An 11,769-nucleotide genomic window follows, 5' to 3' on the forward strand; every position below is an offset into this window, starting at 1 on the left:
AAATGGAGAAGGAATTTCCTCAGCTTGGGCTTAAAGGGTTGAAAAAAAACAACATGACACCATAAAAGACACTAATTCCGGAATTTGGCCTGCAACAGCTAGATTGAGAGCAAATCTGTAAAGTGGCAATCATTTGAAGAGGAAACGTGTGTTCAAAATGTTTAGAAAATAGTTGAAAAGAAATATATTTAATTTATTAAAACAATTTGAAACAAATTCATTTAATGCTACCTCAAGGCCAACCCTTTATGTCAATCATTTTTACAGTCCCCAGAATGACTCAACTCATATATTTCCATTTTCATGGCTCCGCTTACATAAGACATATGAATCCAAGCGCTTAGAAGCATCCACTAAACTTCCACTTTTAGGCCAATTTGATTATGGTTTATGCATAGACATACGCTGCTCGTATTGGTATGAATATGTGTACCCATGCATCTGTTTGTTTAAGACAGTTGTCCAATATGACACGCATACATAACTCAGAAGTTGTAATAGATATGCACATAAAACTTTTTGGAACACGAAATTCTCTTTCCTTTCCCATCATATCTCCTGTTTTATGCAGAACGAGACGCTCGGAGTACTTTTCTTTTTTCGGTGGCTGCATACATTTGCGTATAATTTTACAATGTCGTTCAAATTCAAGCAACATCAATAAAATCTTGGATCGCTTCTTGAATATATTTATATACATTCTTGTGCCCTATTTATTTCGCCTCTTAAAACGAAGAGGAAAAAGGGACTTCCCGCCATACTAAATATATATATATATATATGCACGAGAAATGCATGCAAAAACAAACGGAGCAGCGTGCATATGGGAAATGGCGCAACATTTTATAGCGCCAACTTATAAAAAATATAATGGCTGAATGGGGGCTCGCGAGGCAAGGACCAACTTAAAGTTGATATGCCACCAAGCGACCCTATAGCAACTTCGACTTCTTAGATTAACTGCCAAGCGCACACACACACGCGCACACATACAGTTGAGAAAAAAGCGTAGCGGATGAAGATAGAGAAAAGAGAGAGAAGAAAATGGCGCAAGAGGACATCGACGGAAGTCTGTTTGTCCTTCTCATCATTTGGTGCTGGCAAAAAAGGAAATTTTTGGCAAAATGCGAAAAACAAGTAAACGGAATTTGACAAACAATTTCAATAAATTTCTGCAAATAACTGACAGAGACAGAGAAACAGCGAAAGAGAGAGAGAGAGAGCGAAAGCGAGAAGGCCGACAAAATCGCTGACGTCGAGGAGTTCAAAACGAAATTAAGAAGAGGAAGTCAGGCGAGCGGAAGGGATAACAAGTCGAATGTTGCGTTGACAATATTAGTTGATGTTCCGCACAAACACAGCGAGCACACGCACACACACAACACACACACACACACGCAGTGGTTGTTATTCCAAGAAAAGGATCTTGGGAGCGAGGCGAAATGGCGGCCATGTCATATCGTAGCTCATTGGTTTGCCTGTCAGCTGTCAGCACGTAAGCCGCTCGTTCGAGCGACTTTGCCTCTCTCTCTCGCTCCGAGCTTCCGATTTAGTTGACCAGCACCCATCGCTCCATCTCACGAGTCCTTTTGCAGATTCGTTAGCCCTTGTCTGTGGACTAAGGCCCATCTGCTTGGCCGCTGCTCCTTGGAATGTCATGACATGTCAACATTTAACACTTTGTCCTTTTGCTAACCGAGGTCCTTTCCTCCTGGCAAACTTTTTCCTGTTACTCTGCAGCATTTTTTCCTGATTTTTTTCTACCCCTGTCTATTTTTTTTTTTTGGTTGCGACAAAAATTTGTCACACGAGCAAAATGTTATCGAAGGCATATTACATGCTGTGCTTCTGGCTTATGAATTACGAGTTACGAGTTGCGAGTACATTGCATAACTGTGGGGCAGAAGGCAGCAGGAACGAGGATGACTGAAACGTAGATTGGATTTTGGCTGGATGTAATGCGAATTCGGGAGTGACTACTCACTGATGATAGCCAAGTGAAGCGAACGTGAAAATATTTAACCCAAATTCATGGCTTTTATCGACGGAAGAGACGGCATCCTGTGATACGAGGACTACCCGCCGGATTGGTTTTATTTCCATTTATGTTATGGAGCGGGTTGCTTTGTGAGCTGTGTGCTTGTCTGTGCCTCTGGCCAGAAAGCCACCCATCGGACTAGTTTCTCGACTCTCTCCTGACGCACCGACTGCAATCAGAGATCAAACTAGCCAAAGGCAAGATGGCACTCCACTTGATTGCCAATAATAATCGCTGCTTCCTTGGCTCCTGTCCCAAACGTGCCTCCAGTTAGTCGCAATCACAGAGGCAGACACTTGAGCAGGGCAGATGCACCAAAAGAAAATAAAATAAGTCGGGAAATTGGCCACTTTTTCGCATTGAAAAAAGTCGGCTTCGTTGGTTATATGTATATAGGTGCAGTATATCCATTTATCGTCTATGTCTAGTTGACTTTCCTTTTAGCAGATACTCAATATACAAAAGTATTTGAAGTCCTTCTTTTAATCATTAACATGGGTTAACATATTGTTTTCTTTTTATAACATGCAGTACATTTTCTCAGTGTGTGCGATAAGGAGTTTCAAGTTTGCCCTGGCAACTAGCAACACCAAACTTTAAGTGCGCCAATAAAATGTTGTACATTTTATTACGATACCTAAGCTGACACACACAAAGACATACAGCAACGTAATTATGATACAAGTCGAGCTGAAATCATATAAAAATTTATAACTGAAATGCTGATGATGGCGACAACAACATTGGGGGCATTATGCATGGTTTATTCTTCGCTAAGCCGCAACAGCGGCGACATGGAGGGTTTTCATTTTAGGGTTCGAGTTTGGCTTCTATTTTTATGCGACAACGTTACATTTTTTATGAGTATGCAGTGTGTATTACGTATACGCCCCGTTTTGTAGTGTCAAGGTGTTCGACGTTCAGCCCAAGTGCCCCATTCAACCCACTGGCATTCGCTTTGGCTCAGGGACCCATAGACGGTGCTAAAATTAAACCAGACGTGGCCTGCGTACAGCAACACATGCACTTTGGGCCATTGCCATTGTTGTCATCGTCGTTGATGAGCGCGAAAATCACAATTTTCCCTGCAGTACAATTTGTCAGGGGCTTTTGCGTTCGCTTTCGCTTTCATTTAATCCTCCTTTTCCTCCCATTTTCCTCTAGTATTTTTCACAGCTTTTTTTTGTGTCGATGCAGTCTCTGGCGAAATTTGCCTACAATGACAATGTTGCTGACAGCCAACGGCTTCGATGTGCGCCTGTGGTTTGTCGGTGGCAGCAACAACTCTGCTGTTATCCTTTTATGCATTTTAATTTCCACAAGCACACACACACACATGGAAAATAGCAGTAGGCTGGTACACGTGCGTGGCAACACCCGTGGGTGTTTTTTCCCGAGTGTTTGTTTGTGTGTGTGCGGCGATCATAAAAGCATCGCATTAGAAATTATACGACTGTCGCTGGCAGAGCCACGCAGATACAGCTACATATCTGCACACACACAGAGATACACATACAGATACTGATACAAGCACACACAGATACAAATACAGAGTGTGCTGGGGAATTCATTAGCACGTCTCTCGCTGAAAGTTTGCCCACGTCACGCTGTCGCAACTTTAAAGTGCCTGTTTCCCATTCCAATTCCCCAGTCCATTGCCATTCGCACACCCCCCAACCACCCCACATATTTTTTTGTGCCCCCTGCGTGTGCTTATCATAAATTCATATGTGCTCCACTGTGTGTGTGTTTGTTTGTGTTTTATTAACATTTTGGGTGCATTAACCTGACAGCTAATGGGCAGGCGTAGGCCCGAGCCACAGCACAGATTTTCACATTTTCACATTTTCCATTGGCCTCCGGATACGGAGGCTCCGGCTGGCAAGATTGACACGAGATCACGTAATGGTCGTGGGAAATTCTCGGAAGTAACTTGTAAAGATGGGATAATTGAGTTTCGCGTCGGAGGCTATCTTCGCAGATCCTTGAGGGGCCAACTTCCTCAAGAAATTATTGACAATTATGGAAACGTTTTCATGGCAACTGTATAATCTTGAAATGTGTAAATTCTACGTCATGAGTGAGTAAATGCGTTTAGATACTGGCTAGTCACTTTCTTATTTTCATATCTTAAGCGTTCTTGCAACACTATACTACATACGAGTGATATAATTGATGTACTAAATATACACTTACCGTTGCTGCACAGCGCGTTGCATTGCCTACAGATGACAGGCCGTCGTAGCGTCGCCGTCGACCGTATTGCTGATGCTGCAGGTTGCAGTGTTGCTGCTGCGTTGTTGCTGCTGCTGCTGCGCCGCCTTCGTCGTCGCCAGTGTTGTTGCTGCTGCCCGGCTCCTCGATTAGTTGCTGTGTGGCGAGCAATGGGCAGCTGCCGGCCACGCCCACTGCGCCCAACAGCCCGCTGCTGCTGCAGTTGCTGATGTTGCAATTGCTGTTGCTGCTGATGTTGCTGCTGCTGCTGCTGCTGCTGCGCCGTCGTCGTCTGCGATGGCGATGATGCGGGTGGTGTTGTCGCTGGCGTTGATTGTGACGACGGCAGCGTTGCTGTTGCGCCGCGGCGTCTATTTTAATGGCAGCTATGGTGCTGCTTTACAGCAGCACACCACCTGTCCGCGGAGGTTGTCCTGCTCCCAGTTGCTTCTCTTGCCAGGTGTTTCTGCTCCTGCCGCTCAGTGTTGCTGCTGCTGCTGTTGCTGCTGCTGCTGTTGCCACATGCCTTGAGCTGTTGCGTCAGTTGCTCGCTAACGATGACAATTCCATAAACATGCTCCCTGTGTATTCCTTCCTGTCCCTGATGTTTCTTTTTGGTTTTGCTTAAATTCCTGATTACGTTTATGTTGCTGGCAGCACTTTGTTGTGGATGTTTCTTCGTTTTTGATGGTGATGGTTCGAAGCAATTCCAGTTAGCAGTCTTGAATGTTGTTGTCGCTGCAAAAATGTGGCAAGGAAACAGGACGAAAGCTTAATGGAAAGTGTCAATTGAAAACTAAAAGAAGGCTGGAAAAAGACATATCCATAGAAATCATCAAATACATTTAATTTATAAACCAAAAAGTAATAAATCAAGTTAAGAGTGTGCCTGTTGGCAAGTTTGCAAAATAGTAATAATAATCATGGCCAAAAATTAATGAATATTGTACTATCAATTAGGCTAAAAACGAGCAGAGCAGCCAAATGGAATTAACCAAAAACAGTTGCCAAGTTGTCGAGTACTAGACTGCCGTCTCCTGGCCATTTGGCACACTTCCTATCGAGAGTTGGCTAAGGTCGCCGGTGAAGGGGGTACAGTCTGATGCGATTATGGCCATATCTGGCGGCATCAGCATGAATATGTTATAAACGATGCGAAATCGGAATGGGAACAATTTATATTGGAAAAGCGTTCCGATGCGGAAACGAATTTTGTGTAAATTATAGATTTTTTCCTCTGCTGCTTCGGCTGCTGCCCGGTTGCCTGGCAATTTATCGCATTTGAGTTTTGGCTGGCAATGATAATTTATATATATATATATATATATGTGTACTGACTTTTATATGTGCCAACATGGTGTGTATCTGGTGTGGTCGGGTCTGGTCTGATTCGGTCTGGCTTGGTCTGGGCTTTGGAGGGGCCACACCCAGTTGACAAATTGCCAGGGGAAAATTAAATATTTTTTTGCAGTTGTTAAATTGCAATAACGCTGAACGGGCTCAATTTCGTAAGGAATTCGTTGGCGCAAACTTTGGCAATACCGATTTAAGCCAAACTTAAATGGCAGCCTTTAAAGGCCGGCAGCAGCTACGAGCAAAGTTCATGCGGCGTCCAATTTATTATTGCTTTCCATTCAGTAATTGAGGAATGCAATTAAAAGTCACAAAATGCACAACGGTGCGGAAAATGTTGGGCCATTTAAACGAACAAAATGTGCAGTGGGAACATTTGAAATGCTAAAAGGAGTCCAAATGTGGAATGCAAATGACAAAGCCAGGGATAAAGTGCAAAAGAGGAAAATGGGAAATGGAAAAATGGCAAAAATGTGGGCAGTAAAAAAATGGCAAATGGCTGGCAGCAGGGAGTTGCAAGTGAAAATGGAAATGGAATGAAAAGCTAGCAACTCTTAATGAGTGCGCTGACATAAAAATAATTATGAATTAAAGCCAAAGTTGTTTGGTTATTTTGTGTGTGTGTGCTGGTGGGTTTTAGTATGCCTTTCAGTTGGCTCATAACTCAAATGCATGTTAAACAAACAGAAGCGGGCATGGCCAAAAGGACGAGGGGCCAGGACGAGACACAGTTGTCAACGAACTCGGCTGGGATCTGTGCCGGGTCCAGTTTGTTTCATTGTCTCCAGAAATGCGACGTCATCGTCAGACGTAGCTGTCGTTGCTGCCGATTTTGCTGCTGCTGTTGCTGTTGCTGTTGCTGTTGCTTTTGCTGCTGCTGCTGTCGTCGGCTGGCGCCCGTTGTCTGTCTGCATTTTCATTTGTGGCGCATAAAGGGAAGGAGCCGAGGAGGCACAAGAGCTGCCAGCAAATGTCCATCAGCCAGCAGCACACACCACCACTACCAAAAGCAGCACCAGCAAAACCAGCGACATCGATGTTCCCGTATCTCTGGGCATCTCTGGGGCGCCTCCATGTGCGCTGCTTTGTATGTGTGTGTGTGTGTGCGTGGAGCATAAAGGAGCAGCGGACTGGGAACAGGCAGCGAAACAGGCAATGCGGGCAGTTGGCTTAAAAATAAAAACGCCATGCCGCGGAGATGGAGCAGTCTTCTTGTGTAGGCACTGCGGGTCGGCTAAGTGCAGTGCCACATCGGCCACAATGATTCGCCCAGATTTCTGGCGGAAAGATAGTGAAGCGCATAATGCACTCGGAAGTTGGCGCTTAAAGCCCAGATTGAATGCGGTAGCACGTTCTGGCCAAGTGCGGAATACGCGCCAGGGAATCCCCACTAATGAGCTGGCTTAAATATTTTGCCAGACAGCGGAAATAGAAAATTGAATGCTATAAATTGTGGTCCACAGCGACAAGGCAATTCCATGCTGACTGCAATCGAATTTCGCTTCCTGGCTGATTAAAAATATATATCTTTCAACTGGAGTGCACCAAATAATTTGGGCACAAAATTCAGCTGATTCATGCGTATAATGATTTCTGTTTGAGAGTAGTACTTATGCCCCCAAGTTTCTGCCACGCGCTTCGTTTATTTTATAAATTGTTTGCTCAATTTTCCTTTTCCACTGTGCAACGCTAAAATAACAATTGTGACGGCAACTTTTGTCCGAGCAACTTGCAACTTGCTTAATTTTGTTTGCGCTGCACAAACTACTTAAGCGTGCAGCAGGATGAAAGGACGAGCGGGTCATCGACTGAGACAATTGTGCCACGTTCCCTCCGAGATAATACATCAATTTCAAATTATTTGCAGAGCTCCTCTTCGCTTGCCGGACTCAATGGACACGGGTGGATGGATGGGTGGCTGGCTGGCGGGCGTGACACTTGCCGGCCAATATAAATAAACACTCGATATTCAATTTAGCAACGATTCATCAGCATATTGGCGCGGTGTGGGGCGTTTCTGGGCTGCTGGAGCTGGGGAACTTGAGAACTTGAGATGGAAACAAAAGGCGCTCAGACAGAGACCAAAAATCAACTTCAAAAAAGGCAAATATTTGCGCAACAACAAGACGATGGCGCTGCCTGAATAGTATATATACATAGATATAAATGTACACACATATACATATACATATATATAGATAAAGGAACATTTGTGTGTCAGGACAAAGACAATGGCATACAAAAACAAGGCAGAACAGGCAACTAAGCAAGTGGGAATTTGCGTTAAAAACAATAACAACGAAAACAAAAAAGCAGAAACGAAACGAAAAGAAAAGCCGAAGGAGACTGTCTGTCTGTCTGTCTGGCTGACTAGCTGACTGACTGGCTGACTGGTTGGCTGGCTGGCGTACGGGGCGTATGGGTAATGTGCTACCTTGCTGGTAGCAGGTGACTGCAGGTGACTGCAGGTGACTGCAGGTGGATGGGGCAGGAATGGTGGCTATGTAAGGGGAACCAACTGAAGGAGGCGACTGGCGAAACTGGGATAACAGGTCGGAGCGTATTCATTAGAGCAAACGAGAAAAACGTTTGAGGTAATAATAAAACGAGAAAATCAACACACAAAGGCAGCCCAGACATGTGAGCCTAGCGAAGTCAACATTTGTTTACACGAGTCACTGAATTGTGATTAAATTAGCAGGCATGCCATTAATATGTAGCAATGTGAACTTTTTAAATGTATCGCGGTATTTAAAATATATCAGATGGAACATTTGTACTTTTTAATGAAAAATAGCAGTCACTGAACTTTACATGTAAATTTATGTATACTTCTTGTATGCTTAAAAATTATATTGTGTGGCACAGTTTTCAATAACTACGCTAATTCCTTTAAATACATATATATCCTATATTTGATAGTTTTTCAGCAATATCATGACAAGAGTCTGGCATAAACACTAGGCTTGCCTTTGCCTCAATACTCAAGTACAGTGAGCTCGCTCGCACACTGACACACATTTCCGATGCCCCTGTTCGCCTGTCCGTCCGTCTGTTTGCCTGTCTGTCCGTCTGCTTGTCTGCCTTTTTGTATGTCTGCCTGGCTGGGGCGTTGAACGCCGCCGCAGTTGGGAGCAACAGTTAAGCAGGAATCATGTAGCACACACTTTTGGGGGGCAGGGAGGTGATGCCTCGCGTTGCGGGGGCAGTGGCGACTCTGACTTACATTACAGGGCTGCTGCTGTCATCAATATTTGAGCAGGAAAAACTGTCTGAACGGACGACCGATAGACCGAGCGGAGCGGAACGGAACGCAACAGAACGTCTCTGAACGGACCAACCGACCGACTTGGCCAAACGGAATGGGCTACGCGCGGCGGAACCGGAAGCGAAACTCAATTTCAGATGCGACTCACGGCGCCGTTAAGATTAGTTTGCTGCTTGGATGCGATTGGCGGACGCCTTACACTGCAATTGCTGGCGGTCCGCTTCGGCTGAACACTGGCACACACACTGGGAGACGCGGCGAGTGGATGATGCGGATGTGGATGCGGATGCGGATGCGGATATGGAGACGGATGCGTATGCGGATGCGAGTGCGGATGCGGGACCGGGCTCGGACTCGCTGCTCTGCAGCAGCCGCAGATGGGAGCCGTTGCGGGCTAGCGGGCTCATTTGCCTGCGATTTGTGGCAGCATTTTGTTGCGATTGTTTTTTTTTTTTTTGGTTTTTTGTTGCGGGAGGTTACTACAAAATATTCGTTGGACTGGCTATGTTTTTGTGTCAGTGTAGCGGGTTTTCTACGTTTTTCTGTTGGATTTTTGTTGTTTTTTATTTGGTTTTTTTGGTTTTCCTTTTCTCCTTTTTTTGGGGCTCTGCTTTTGCTTTTCTTTGTTTGGTGAGACGCGGCGCTTGTCACTCGCTCGATGCGTACGATTTCTTCAACCCGCGGGCTCTGAGGCAACTACTGATGGCCGCCGCTGCACGGCAGACTTTTTCGCAGCTGGGGCCGCCGCCGCTGGTCCTTTGGAGTGGATGCTGCTCGGGATGTGGCCGTGTGGCGCTCGCCAACGCTCTCGCCGCCGCTCTGCGCATGCTGGGCCACAAAGCGACAAATTTGAAGAGCGGGCAGCCACCCTTTTGCTCTGAATCTCAGAGATACCAGGACCTTTCTCGCTCTCTTCGAGTGGCAGATCCCTTGGCATGCTGGTAAGTAAGCAATGGGCTTACTTACACAGCCTTCGTGTTTGGTAATTTCTTGGGCTAGCTTGAAAGTAATTAACAAATTTCAGCGATGCGTTGATATTTTAGATTATAGATAGGCAATAGATTTTGGTGCGAAAGTATGTCTCAAGATTTTAGTTAGATGTATTCCCTTTACGAAGCTGATGTTTGTGTTATTTCATTGGATTAGTTTTGTAATTTTGTTCTATTAACAAAATAAAAATAAAAGCTTCTCTTAGCCTTTCACTCTCTTATCTGCAACTCCAAAAGGGCGTTTTACTTTGAGCCACATGGCAAAAGTCTACAAACCGAGAGCATCCTTCGCCCAACACTCACTCTTCCGTTTGAAAGTGTCTCTTTTTTTATTTGGTGTCTCTTATGGGTTTTTTTTTGGCCACCACTTCTCAGTCGCCCGCAAATTGTTAGCGAGAAACTCCAGGGGTTTTGTGTCGCCGCGAGTTGGGCGGACAAAAAGCAGCCAGGCTAATAATTTACATATAGGGCGTGGATTTTTCTCCGGCCGAAAAACTCTCCAGCGGCGATGAATGCGTGTGCTGCTTAATCAGAGCAATCGCTGCCACCCACCGCCCGTCCTTGCCACACCCCCGCCGCCCATAGCGGCCACCCACCACCGCCCCGGGTGTCCAGTCGCATTTGTTTGTTTATTTCGAAACATTGTTGTCCTTATTTCGGCATGCCTTTTTTTAGCCCTCTGCATTTTCTGGAAAGAGAGAGCGGGTTTCATTATGCGTGTGAATGAATTTTATTTGGCAACAATATGCGTGCGCGTGTGTATGTGTGCGTGCTTGTACATATGGGTGCAAATGGATTTGATGTAAATTGCAATTTTATGCGTATTTTCATTTCGTTTGCGCTGCTCGTCCTCCGGCTTCACCCTCTGTTTTCCATCTTCCTGTTTCTGTTTTTCTGTAGCTGTTCCAGCTCCTGTTTGTCCTGCCGCCGTGTCCTGCTGTGCGTGTAATTGATAATGGTCTCGATTGTGGTTTCTCCAACCCACATTTCGCCAACAACCTTTTTCTCTTTATCTTCGCTGTTTTTGTTTCTCCTTTCTGTGTTTGGCTTTCATTTGTCTGTGTGTTGGGGGGAATTTTTGACAAAATGTGTGCCCTGGCACTTTGTGTTTTTGTTCCCGTTTCTGCCTCACTTGAAATGCATTCCAGTCGCATGTTGGCCAGGCCAATTGGCCAGCTACCCTATTTATTTGCATTCAAACACGTGGCAATATTTACAATCGGAGCTCGTCCTATGCCAACTGCCTTTTTGTTGCTCCAAATTCGAGCGACAATTGAATAGATCCAAGCTTAGCCATTTTATTTTGGGAGTGTATTTGTTAGCATGTTACAACATTTTGACTATGGCCAATGCTATTGGAATATTTCAGTCTCTTGCGGCTTTTTTAAACTCGTAAAAATCTTTTGGGCCGTTTTCTATATTGTAATATTAGACGAAACATCCGGAAAGTGACTTTTGACTCAAATTTTTGGTTTCAGAAGATTTTTTCAACATAACTTAGCCAAAACTGGTATATATAGACGTAATGAAAACAGATTCTTATAGAGTTTGATGAATGATTTTTATTTCTTATACATTTATGTTAATTTTGGGAAAAAAAATTTTTTTAAATTTTTGCAATTTCGGTAAGGGGTAACATCATCAAAATTTGCAAAAAATGGCAAAAAAATAAAATTGCCAAATTTAAACTCTAATCGATTGGGGATTTCAATGCAAGCAAATCGAGATATGACATTCGACATTTGGACCATTATTTCCAAAGTTTTGGCCAAAAATACGATTATTATTTGACGAAAAATGACGAAAACTACTTTTGATGAAATTCGTTATTTTCAACTGGGATTTTCAGCATAACTTGGCTTAAAATTGTCATACAGACGTAATGTAAACAGTTTCTTACAACTTTT

General features: G+C 44.3%; 1 protein-coding gene across 1 annotated transcript in view; it reads right to left on the minus strand.

The window, feature by feature from the left end:
* The window catches only part of LOC6607750 (acetylcholine receptor subunit alpha-like 1), a 55,854-nt gene extending 46,247 nt beyond the window's left edge, over positions 1 to 9,607 (minus strand). Inside the window, exons 1-2 of the mRNA XM_002032477.2 lie at positions 8,832 to 9,607; positions 4,235 to 4,990 (exon numbers count right to left, since the gene is read on the minus strand). The gene's annotated coding sequence lies outside the window, so the exon portion shown is untranslated. The remainder of the gene's footprint in view (positions 1 to 4,234; positions 4,991 to 8,831) is intronic.
* Between the last annotated feature and the right edge of the window lie 2,162 nt (positions 9,608 to 11,769).

The sequence above is a fragment of the Drosophila sechellia genome, chromosome 3R, assembly GCF_004382195.2.
Source record: "Drosophila sechellia strain sech25 chromosome 3R, ASM438219v1, whole genome shotgun sequence".
Taxonomy (NCBI): Eukaryota; Metazoa; Arthropoda; class Insecta; order Diptera; family Drosophilidae; genus Drosophila; species Drosophila sechellia.